The sequence below is a fragment of the Mytilus californianus genome, unplaced genomic scaffold, assembly GCF_021869535.1.
Source record: "Mytilus californianus isolate M0D057914Y unplaced genomic scaffold, xbMytCali1.0.p SCAF_8, whole genome shotgun sequence".
Taxonomy (NCBI): Eukaryota; Metazoa; Mollusca; class Bivalvia; order Mytilida; family Mytilidae; genus Mytilus; species Mytilus californianus.
In genome coordinates this window covers 21,885,215-21,898,432 of record NW_026262734.1, presented here as the reverse complement: position 1 = coordinate 21,898,432, position 13,218 = coordinate 21,885,215, and the positions used below count along the sequence as shown (strand labels likewise).

The following is a 13,218-nucleotide window of genomic DNA, read 5'->3' as shown; positions in this document are numbered from 1 at the left end:
TTAACAGTGCGCATATTTTAACGCATGTTACTAACGACGAGCGCCTTGGAAACGGTCGCTTTGAGGGGTTTTCTCAAAAATAGTTATGACGACATTGGAACGCGGGCGTGTATGAAAGCACCCTTTCCCGATGTCAACAAACCATGCAAAACGTTCTACAAAAGCCACAAAACAGGAAGTACGTACGGTCAGGACTACAGAGTGGTTTGTTCATTTTTCACATAAAAAGGAAAGAATTATACATGATATATTAAAGCATAACATTAAAAAAAAGAAAATATAAATATTGACTTGTACGACGTACGCCGGTACGGTATTTGGTGCGTTCGCTCCAAAAACACATTCTCACCCTACACGTTCGCCCCTTGGATGCGTTCGCACCCTATTTTCATTTAAATACTGGTTGAATATATCAAAAGATGTCTTTTAGATGTATTAGTATATATATATGAAAATATTTTGCCAATGACGCAATGTTTAACCGTAAACAAAGGATAGCGATGTAAACAACTGCATGTCACCTTTATAGTATATTATAATGTATTATATATGTCTCTGGTATGCTATAGTATAAAGGCATCGGGGTTCATCTGCACGCTATAAAAAATAAATAAATAAAAAATAATAAATAAGCTTTATTTAGAGTCGGCAAAGTATACAAACAGAGTCAACATAAGCTCTAATGAGCTTTTAACCGTTTTATCCGTTTGGCGTTTTATAACATTTTGTTACTGTCATATATAAATCTCTTTTTTACTTGAAATATCTTCATTTCCAAGTATTGGTAGGATCTTATTCCGGAGTATGTGAAATATTTTCCCACTGCAAAATTTTGATAATATATATACTAGTAGTTACGTAATTTTATTTGCCAAAATTTTTTGAACATAACAATTCCGGAGTATGGGAAATATTTTCCCACTGCAAAATTTTGATAATATATATAGTTACGTATTTTTTATTTGCCAAAATTTTTTGAACATAACAATTCCGGTGTATGGGAAATAATTTAACACTGCAAAACTTTGATAATAGTTAAGTATTTTTTATTTTCCAAAAATTTGTTTGGACATTACAATTTTCAAATAAAGACTAAATACTTGACAGTCACACATAACATTTGTATTTAAAGATTTATATACTTTATCAAATAATGGGCACGAAAATATCTAACAAATTTTCTCGTATCATGATTCTATGAAATTTGGAACTCTAGTACTATAACATGAGACCTCGGGGCCAATGTTTTCTATTTATAATATTTTCCTTTTACTTATTTTGCTATTTGTTAATTTTCTATTTTCTGTTGTATCTATCAATATGCCAACAGAGTTCGCATTAAGAAAGAGGAAATATCAGCGTAAAAACTAAAATAATTGATTAAGAATGAGTTATTATAATAGACTAACGGAACTCGAGCAACACATTTTTTGTTTTACGCAGAAAAAAAACCGGACATTTCAATAATTTGCAGTTTTCAACCTTTGATCATGTAGATGAAAATTGGTCAATAGCAACCGGGACCTTACTAGTATTCCGGCCTTATATATCGGTATATGTTATTATCCCTAAATACCACATGCTTTGCGGCGCAAAATATTTGGCTTGACCAAGTCGGGATTTTGTCTAGGACACACATCCGCAGTCTACCGGGCAGTTCCAAACACTACCAGTTAAAGACATTATATATACACAAAATCTATACTACTTACTAGGTTCAGGAAAAGTTGGGATTGTAATTTTAAAACTCCGCCCAGTACACAGGGACGCTATAATAGTCGGTGATATTGGCAAACTTTAACTTCTGTCTTACTTTTTGACATGCGTTTTTTTCAAAAGGGAAGCTAATAAGGAAAGTTCTTGATTTAAAAATATTAAAGTGGAGTGTGTCATTGCGGCAAGAAATATGCATGACAACTTTTTTAATGATGTGTGAACACTGGTTTGACCCACCTGCTAGCTGCAAAGAAACGTAATTATCGGCCTATGATGATAATATGGAGATGCAATTTTTTTTAATATTGACTTTTAAATTTGAACTTTGGTGGATAGTTGTCTCATTGGCAATCATACCACATCTCCTTATTTTCATATCGTAGGGTATAGAAATATGACTTCCCTAATCTGACAGATAATCCCTTGCTATGACAGGGTGTTCATACAGCTGGATGTATAAATACCTCCGGCGGGGGGTCACTTCAATACTTAATTGATAGGGGTGCCGCTGGGGCCCACCTTTTTCAAAAAATTATATTTCAAAAATGTATACCTTTTCATATATTGAGTAGGTAAAAATGTAACCTTTTCCCAATAATGCTTGGGTTTCATGTAGTGTAATGTAAGACTAGAATACCAAAGTGTTAAAAGAGAAAATTTGGTTGATAAAATCACACCCGGGAACACCAAGAAAGATGACAGACGAAGAAGTTATGGAAACTTTATTGACCTTTTCATATATTTTTGATAGTTTTCCCGACCTTTTCAAGCTTGAAAAGGTGACCTATTCCAGCGGCACGTCCCATCACCTTGAATATAGGAAGTGCCCCCTCCCCCACCCCCACCCGAGATAAATACGCAGCCTCGTATGGTAAAAAGGAGGAATTTTGTCCATACCAAGCATGCATTGTCCATTCATTTTCTAGCGGCAGTCCATATAGTTTTTGTGTTAACAAGAGTGCACAAGCTGAAATGTCTCACCTGCTTTACTAATCATCATTCATGATTGGTTTTATGTTGATATTCCTCAAGATAAAGTTTCACTACAAGTATCAGAAAAAATTAATATTATCAATGATCATGAAAATGATCAGATAAACCAATCCAAGCCAGCCTTACACAGTGGCGGAGCCAGAATTTTTCATGAAAGTGGGGGGGGGGGGCTGACTGCCTAAGAGAGGCCTGCTCCAGTCATGCTTCCGTGATTCCCTATATAATCAACCAATTGGCCCTCCCCCTAAATCCGCCTCTGTTACAATCACCCCATCAACCAAATATTTTAAACATATATATAGTATGCCAGTAACGGACAAAACCATGAACATAAGGTTAAGTTCAGATAGACCCTGCAAGACAGGCATATTTGTTTTTCGTTCATTATTTTGTACATAAATATGCCGTTAGTTTTCTCATTTGAATTGTTTTAAATTGTACATTTGTCATTTGGAGGCCTTTTATACCCAACTATGCAGTATAGGTTTTACTCATTGTCGAAGGTCGTATGGTGACATTTAGTTGTTTATTTCTGTGTCATTTGGTCTCTTGTGGAGTGTCTCATTTACAATCATATCACATAGTTTTACTTTATATTTCAATATATACATTTAATAATCATACCATACACCAAATATAATAACCCATTGATTACACAATGTAGCATGTTAAAAGAGGACTTACCATTGACCAATGAACCATGCAAATGTGGTCAATGACAACTGCCAGACAGACATGTACTCCTTACATTTGTGAATCATTGCATACATATAGTTTATCTACTACATGTACTTTTAGTATTAGAAAAAACAGACAAAAACACAAAAACATGACATTGACAAATGACCTATTGCTAACAGTATCTGATAAACAACCCTAATCAGGTAACTTTAACCTTGATCACTGTTCCTTTTGGTTGTTTTGTTTGGTTGCTGTCTCATTGAACAAAACTGTATTTTATTTCTCCTTTTATCAGTTTATCCAGAAATTATAACTTTTGAAATAGGAACTGAATAGCATATGGATGGAAAACAAATGCCAAATGATGTAAAATAATTCCAGTGGCCATTTAGGTCAGGGGTTGGTGAGGTAAAAGATGAGGCAAAGGCATGTGCATTTACCACAACTGCCACTTGGTATTATGATTTCCAAAATTTACAAATCTCATAGCTTCCTTCTGTATTAAAGACAACTGCATATATTGCAGTTTGCATATCATGAATTGTGTTTGCAGCAAAATTCACTACAGACAGCAAAAAAAAAAAAAATTAATTCAGCTCTGTTAAAATTCATTTGTTGAAACACTTTTGATTTTTATTCCTAAAATGTCTATGAGATCAAATTTATAAAACATTTATTAGCATTGTTAATTTCAATATACTAGTAATTGTTGACATGTATACATCATGTACATGAACAATCATTAGCTGATCAGCTCTATATTTTCATTATTTTTATATCAATATTCTTCATCAGTGTTTTTTATAAGACTCAATAATCTGTATTCATCATTGGGACGGGTAGGAAAAGTAGGTCCTTTTGATCTTGGATTTTGACAGCACTAAAGCATATAGTTCCAAATTATAGTTGATCTTGGCTTCTTAAGTGGATTCTGACAACACTTTGCATATAGACACCAAGTGTAGATGATCTTGGGTTCTCTCATATGGATTCTGCAAGTACTTTAATTATACATGTAGTTCCTGGCTTCTAATATTGTTCTTAAGTTTCTGCACTTTACATATAGTTCCCAATTGCAAGACAAGATGATACTGGCTTCTTGTGTAAATTCTGTCAGTTCTTTGCCAATAGTTTCCAGGTAAAGTTGAACATTCCAGGATCTTTCACAACAAATCATTCCTTCCTCTTACATGTACTTGAAGCCTGAAATTAAATGTCAGAGTAATTCTGTCAGAAAATCAACCATGATTGACATTTAAAAGCATAATGTAGTTCATATTTTAAATAAATGGGGAATGTGTCCATGGGACACAGATGATGCCCCCACTTGCATATAAAGTTATAAAGGATCATAACTAAAGAATGGTAAGAGTGACACTACCCAAAGTTTTACTTGATCTGAATTTTGTTGTAATAAGTAATGTGTATAAGTTTCATAATATTTGGATGAGGCAAACTAAAGTTAGAGAACGGAAACAAAAAATTCAGCAATTTTTCCATTTGTAAAGGGGCATAACTCAAGAACAGTAAAAGTGACACCACAAAAAAAAATTCAAACTTGATCTGTGTTTGTTGGTAATAAGCATTGTATATAAGTTTCATTCATAACATTTGGTTGAGGCAAACTGAAGTTAGAGAACGGACACCAATTTTGGGACATACGTACAGACAGACAAGGGTAAAACTTAATGCCCACTCCACTACGGCGTAAAAAAATGATGAATTTGTGGCAACAATAATGAGCAAACAAAATAAAATTACATGCACAGCAAGAGTAAATAGTGATTTTGTTTTTATATATATGTTGAATACAGACTTCTCGGGGCATGCTGTTTCGATGCCAGGGACAAGTTATTTCTATGCCTAAAAATTCTAAAATGCAGCTGAGCTACATTTGTACTCCTCGTCAACCAAATTATGCTGAGGTGTCTTGTAACCTGTTTGGAATATGGGATATACAAATTTTGTGTTTAAAAATACTAAGCACTAAACAATAATGAATTTTTCAACTCAAATGTATGTGTTATTTGGTAAACAAGATAAGCCCTACATGTATGTTTAAACCTGATACTTGACGTTATGAAATTTTTTATACAAAAGAGAGACAGGGGGTGGGGGTGTTTAATTGTAAACAAATTGTGATCAAGACGAATCCATCAATAAAATGTATTGCCTCGTACTGTAGTGGTTATAATTTACAAATCAGGCCATTTATACTCTCAAGAAAACAAAATCGAACCCCTTGAGCGGGTTGACAGGGATAAGGGAACATGGGAATGAGGGATCAGAATTTGTGATTTCACGACAATGGAATGAATTTTGTGTACTGTCATTCTTATTGAGAATGCTTATCGGAGTCAAAAATTTAGAGTTCTCAATATCTGAAGCTGAATTATGATATTGTTGAGCTTCGAAGTTATTTTGTGTGCAAATATTTTCATCCGAAACGTCATTGGATTTGTGTGCTGTTTGAACAAAAATTTCATTTTCATAATTTTGGATTGGACTAACTGCTGATTCAGTTGCGCTTAATTCAGGTAAGCCTTTATTCCTTGTATTCATATCAACCATTTCAACACATTTTGGTTTGTTTGTTTCTTGATTTTCGACTGTATTTGGTTTGTTACTTTCCGGGTTTAGTTCAAAATAACTAGGACTAAAAAGTCGCCTAAAACTAGACCCGACGGAGTCAAAAACCCTCCTTGCGGAAGCCATTTGTGTAAATTTTCAAAATAAAATCTTCACAATTCAAATTTCCTTATTGAAATTTATATATTTGTTGTTGTTTTGCTTTTAAAATCGTAAATTTATCCCGGACGAGCCCCCAATTTGTAACAGATTAGTGTTAACCTGTTCCAGTTTGCCTAAAGTTTTCCCAGGTTCTCTAATAAAATGACGATTATTAAAGTATATATGTTTATTACGTGCTGTTAACATGTATTTAGTTCACATTTACAGTATTAAAGTCATACATATCAACTATCAAGAATACGATGGTCAAGTTTACGTTAGTCCTTACCTGGGTAGTAAGATATGTTTTAGATAAAAAATGTAGAATATATAATAAAGTCAACTATCAACTGGCGTTCTAATCCCAAAAGTGCACTCCCCCAAACCCTAGAGCTTACGTATTTCTATCCCCAATTGACGTCATAGGCCCGGCCGGGCTACCGGGACACCGGAAGTGGCCCGGCGGGGGGAAGAAAATGGCCGGAACTACAAGAATTATTAATAAAACGGAGATAGAATAAAAGAAAAGAAAAGTTAACCAAACCCCTGAAATGTTTAAGGACTAACAGCAAAATGACTACCGTCACACAGGTATAAACACCATATAGAGGGTTTGTTCCCAACCTGTTTTACTGGTCATTACAGACGCTAACGATAAATATTTAACTTCATTTGACCCTAACGTGGCTACGAAATTAGATTTTACGAATGACGATATAAAATCAAGACTCATTTGACGCTAACGGTAGCGCAGATCATGACATGAGATGCTGAAAATGACCACCCCCTCCTCTTTTGACTGTTTGACAGGGATATTTTTTCAAAACAGGCTATACATGTTCACAACTTGCCAGTTAACAGGTTAAGGGTCAAGTAAACACATAAATAAGATACCAACCATAACGATTATACATAGAACAGAAATTTAGCCCATGCAAGGTTTCAGCCGCAGTGATTTTCTACAGTAGCGAGTATTTTGAGATAACCCCCCACTTTGTAATTTTCGTGATACTGATAACATTTGGCTGTCTAATATATTAAAATATATGTTTTCTTATGTAATGACTCTACCTTCATCGTTGTCTATTCGCCACTATGTCTGTTATTCATGCACATGGTCGTATTTATCAGTGCAGTATGCTGCTCAGCAATGGCGACCCTGAAATTTCTGTTGTCCGATTATGGCGCCAGATTAGAGGGAAGCAACTCGCGCCAGAAAAATTACCGTATTTCACCAAAATAATCAAAATTTCGCTTTTTTATAACAAACAGTAAAATATTCATCACATTTATATACAGCTTTCGTCCATTGATATAATTACAAACATTATTTATTTAAAGACATCAATAAAAAAATCACAATAAAGTAATTAATGGAGTGCATTGAAATCAGACCTCATGGGGTAGAGGGGCTAAACAAAAGCTCGTAACTTTTTTAAAAGCCTGGTGACCCCCATTTTATTTTACCTTAAAATGTTCGAAAAGTTCATAGCTTTGACATATCCGTTTTTAAAAAAAATCTACCGGGGAAATTTTACGAAAAATCGATTTAACCAATATTTTTAGCCTTAAACTGAAATTAAAAAATGCCAAATTTAGACATAAATCTGAAAATAAAATGATTTTTAAGTCTAAAACAACCAAGGGGAACGTTTACATTTCACATTTAATTGTTTTTTCACATAGTAATCATACTGACATGGTTCTAAAAGTCTTTGAATTTGATGTAGTCGTTATTGTTGAAAGGGTGTAAAAGTTTGGAAATAGGGTCAAAATCGCACATTTCGCTTACATTTGAGGGGAAAACGAGCCTGGTGACCCCCTTTTTTCTTTGCATTTTTGGATTCAGCATAAAAAAATCTACAAAATAAGTGAAAATAAAAAAATTCTACCGGGGGTCCTTATTGGGGTGAGCCACCTTAAGTTCTTTATTTTGATTAATTTTTAAATTCATGACTAATGGTGCTTGATTTAAAAAAAAATACAGATATATAACAAATGAATTAGTATTTTATCATTTTATATATGTTGTAGCAGGGGTGGATCCAGCCATTTTTAAAAGGGGGTTCCAACCCAGGATAAAAGGGGGTGGGGTCCAAAAAAAGGGAAGGTCCAACCCCTGGATCCCCCCTCTGGATCCGCAACTGTGTACACAAAGGTCTAATGAATAAATACAAACAAACAGGTTATTCATGGGAGATGGGGTTTGTGATGATGATGATGATGATGATGATGATGATTTTTGACATATATTGCCTCAAACACAGATTGTAGTTTATTTTCGTTACGTTGACAACAGTCAGTTTTTACTAATCCATTTTGTCATAACCGCTATAGGGTATAAGATGAATATACTTAAGACAAAAATTTCATGAAATATTTAGAATTACATATAATAAAATGAATAAAAAACACATAGGACTCACATAGGCACAAGTGATGCTGAGGTGAAAGTGTAAAGAAAATAATAATATTGAAAGTAGATCTGTCAGTCAGTCTGTCTGTCTATTCATCAGTCCTGTTCTTGCCATCCCACCCCTCTGAAACCATATCAAAATCAAACTGTGTAGGTTACTGTTAAGGACATTGTAAATAGATGTGCAAAATGACAGGAAATTATGATTCAATTTTATTCTTCTTAGAGTTATGCCCCTTTGAACTTAGAATTTTGGTCTAAATATACAACTGCAACAGTTAGTTGTAGCAACTCATCTGAATCCACATAACAGAATTTCATGAAACTTTGTAGTTAAATATGACATAATATGTAGATGTGTATATCTACAAGAACTTATCTTTTGTAGGAGTTATGAGTCTTTGAACTTAGGATTCTGGTGAGATTTTGTTTGTTCGGTGACAATGTGGGGGCATGGGGTACATGAGCATGCTTGCTACGATTCTTTAAGTTTCAAAATTGAAATAACAGCTTGAATGAATAAGTTTAAAAAGAAATGTGGAGTATATGCCAATGAGACACATCATAACAAAACAAAAACAATAGGAAGAGATCTTGATATGATCTTCAACAGATGCCTATATAATGTCAAAATCATTAATGTGACTATAAGAGCAAAAAAATTCTTCAAATTGATTTCGACAGTGTCTGTTACTCAATTAGAAATAAAATCGGTGACATTTCAAGATTGTTACAAAAAACCTGTATCCAAGACTGCAATGGAAATGACTGTAACAGAGATCTTCATTCAAGAGTCTTACTCTTTTAATCTTTTACTTTACACCATTTATGGGTGAAAATAAGAATTTTGTTTAAAAGAAGAAACCATAGGTTTTAAAATTACACGATATTTCTCTATAACACATCCCAAACATCCACTTTTATTCTAAAATGTGGGATGAATTAGAAATTGACCAACACTATCATGAGGTGCATCAAATTTATATAAGATTTTTTTCTGCAAGCAACCAATAACAACTTTGTTTCTCTATTGGAAATAACTATTCAAAGAACTGATTATGGTCCCACACAACAGTCACAGATTTGGTGGATATTATAATGGATCATAATGTCTCTACTGTAGATGAACAGCTTACACGTATCTAATATAGTAATATGTGTCTGTCCGTCTGTGTCAGGTTACTTTTATACTATTCAACTTACGTTAACCAAACTTGGTATGCAGTTGCATCATGGACTTCAAGGATGTGTCATATCCAAAAGTCATGTCACTCATAATTTTTGTACCATAGAACTTAGGTAGACCAATTTTGTTATGCTGATACAACATGGAGATTCATGGGGGTGTATCATTTACCAAAGTAAGGTCACTCTGACTTTGAAATTGTCCTATTACCCCCGTGATAGTAAAACGTTTTCTGATTTGTGTTTGATGTATAACTATTCTTCTTTATCACATTATTCTGATCTTGATATTAACACCAAAACACCAAAAATCAATCAATCAAACTTATTAAAATATGCTGAATCTACTCTTGTATTCAGATTTTGGGCCCCGTTTTAAATTGGTCCACATTGGGGTCTAAAGTGTCATCAAAAATTGCATTGTTGAGGTTCTTTGATATGCTGAATTTAACTGTGTATTTGGATTTTTTTTTTATTTTAGCCACATTTTACTATGGGTCAACATAAGGGCCCAAAGGGTCCAAAATTAACTTTGTTCATATTGTAAAAACGTTTTTTTTTTTAACTGAGTTAACCCAAATATCAGTGTTTAGATATGCACTCATTTAAATGCTTTAGACAATATCATGCAGAATTTTCAAAAATTATACAGGTTATTGGAGCCTCATGTTTTTAGGTTTTACTGTTCATTTTCCATATAGGGGAATGCTTTATTATCTGAACAAAATTCTGTTACATATTTTGTGAAACACCTTGTGTCAGGTTTCATTTATTATATTTTTCTACCCAGCCAGTTACTCAAGTATGAAGTGAGTAGATTTCAAGTGAAAAGATTTTTACCTGTACGTATGATCATGTGACTTACAGGTTAGGATTTGAATTCAAATTAGTTTGATCTTTACTTGGACAAAGACTTGCATTATTTCCTTAGAATTTTTGAAGACATGAAAAAGTTTAAAGTTTCATGAAGAGTTTAAGGTATTTAATGTAGTAATAATTATTTACTTTAAGGATTATGTACCCTTCTGTTGATCCAACATGTTCAATGCTAAACATATGGAAATTTTATAGAAAATCCACAGCCTTTCCCCTTGTAATCTAATATTTGACAATTCGGTGCTTGGTTGATAGACGATAATTGCATGCAGTGCTAGCAATGATTTCCTTAAAACAAAATTATAAATTAAGATATTGGTTAAAACAAATGTAAATACGGACCTATTCAAGTACACCTTCTAGGGTGCGCTAGACTTTAATGACTCATCACGAGTTTTTGGGAATTAAAAGGTTATTTAGGACTTTTTGTAAACAATAAACGCTAGCACACCATGGACAAACAAGTAAGTAATCTATGTTTTGAATTTTATAACGAAAATCTCAGTATTAAAGTCTGTGGATTTTCTACAAAAATCTGGTTTTATTTGTCTCAAAATCCCCATTTTCTATCGAATGCAATGAAACTATAAATATTAATGCTTTGTTCGAAGTTTATCCTTGGTGTATGTACAAAATGGCCAATCTCTACTGTACATTATATTTGCTGTTTTGATATTATTGCAGTTTGAAAATTTTCGAATTCAGATGGCTACAGAAGGGGCCATAAACCTTAATGTATTCTGTTCTGGATTTCAAACTTTTAGTTCCAGAAAATTACTTTTAAAGAATTAAAGATTTCACAAATTTTTCATACATAATAAGTTTGGATGGGAAACACAATGATGACTCTTAACCATTTCTTCATGTTGGTTTATTTATTTGAGAAGTATAACATTTTTTCATTGACTTGTTTTAATGTTAAATGTTTCTTTTCAGTTCTTGGATTCTAGGAACTTAAAGTCATCTAAATTGGTATTAGATGGGAAAACCAGACACTATACGCCATTATATAGATTTTCAACAATGCTAGACTCAGAGTATATACAGTCAGGACAAAAGTGAGTTCCCACTGAAAAAACGTCATATCATTTCAACTAAAATCAATATTTTTCAAAGAAATTGTACTTTCAGTAGCTATTTAAAATGCCACAAAGGTCAGTAAAAGACATTTGATTAAACAAGGAGGTTATAAACACCATCTCCTTGAGTTTACTAATATAATAAATTGGGACCATGGTATCTATTTGGAAAGCTTATTATATGTAATTTCCTTTGGTTTTAGTTCATCATAATCATTTGGCAAAGTTGGCAGTGTTTACGCAACAAATGTAATTTTCCTTTTCAAAATCTAAGGACTATGGGTAATCTCATTGGTTGTACACCAAAAAAAAACAACGTTATATCATTGATTAATTTCCATTTTTAAGATTTTTTTAAACCAATCATAATGTTTTTGTGTATGCTTTTGAAAATATTACAGCAAATTGATCACAGAAAAACCAGTGCAGCTGAAAAAGGCATATATATATGGAAAAGTAAATTGAATTTTGTATTTCAGAGAATTTAAAAGACTATCCACAACATTCTCATTTTGATGAATTGTTAAACCACAGAAACTTAAAGAAGACCTACAGAAAACCTAGGCTGTATAGGATATACAACAATATAAAAGAATCGGCCAGTTGCTTTCATCTATAAGGTTTGTATTGGTTGAATATTACATTTCCCTTCATCAATTTTCAACATTTAAATGATTTTTTTTTTAAGTACAATATTAATTACCTTGCTTATTAAAAAGGCTTTGAAAGGCATAAACATGTTGAAAATATACTGCACAGCCCTGTGTTTTGAACTTTGTAAAGAATAATAGTGCATATGAACTTAAGATTCAAGGATATGATTTTTGTCTCACTTGACATTAAAAAAGCGAGACATAGGTATGCTGTTTTCATCGGCGGCGATGTCAACAATGTATTAGTTTGTGATAAGGTTAGTTTATGGTGAACCACTAGTGGTAGGTTAATGATAATAGGTCTGCAGTTGTATAACCATTGGCAAATATCATTTCCATGGAGACTATTTGGCCCTGCCCCCTTAGTTATGGTCTATTGACTTTGTAATTTTTGCTTAGTTTTCATGTATTAGTTTGTGATTAGGTTAGTTTATGGGGAACCACTAGTGGTAGGTTAATGATAATAGGTCTGCAGTTGTATAAGCAATGGCATATCTCATTTCCATGGAGATTATTTGGCCCTGCCCCCTCAGTCATGGTCTATTGACTTTGAATATTTTGCTTAGTTTTCATGTATTAGTTTGTGATTAGGTCTGTTTATGGGGAACCACTAGTGGTAGGTCAATGATATTTGGTATGCAGTTGTATTAGCATTGGCACATCTCATTACCATGGAGATTATTTGACCCCACCCCCTCAGTTATGGTTTATTGACTTTGAATATTTTGCTTAGTTTTCATGTATTAGTTTGTGATTAGGTCTGTTTATGGGGAACCACTAGTGGTAGGTCAATGATATTTGGTATGCAGTTGTATTAGCATTGACACATCTCATTACCATGGAGATTATTTGACCCCACCCCCTCAGTTATGGTTTTTTGACTGAATAT

General features: G+C 33.3%; 1 long non-coding RNA gene across 1 annotated transcript; it reads right to left on the bottom strand.

The window, feature by feature from the left end:
• Window positions 1-4,051: 4,051 nt before the first annotated feature.
• On the bottom strand, window positions 4,052-8,038 carry LOC127711818 (uncharacterized). Its single transcript, XR_007986892.1, has 2 exons — window positions 7,192-8,038; window positions 4,052-4,593 (listed from the first exon to the last, which is right to left on the bottom strand). It is a non-coding gene; the product is annotated as an uncharacterized LOC127711818 (long non-coding RNA).
• Between the last annotated feature and the right edge of the window lie 5,180 nt (window positions 8,039-13,218).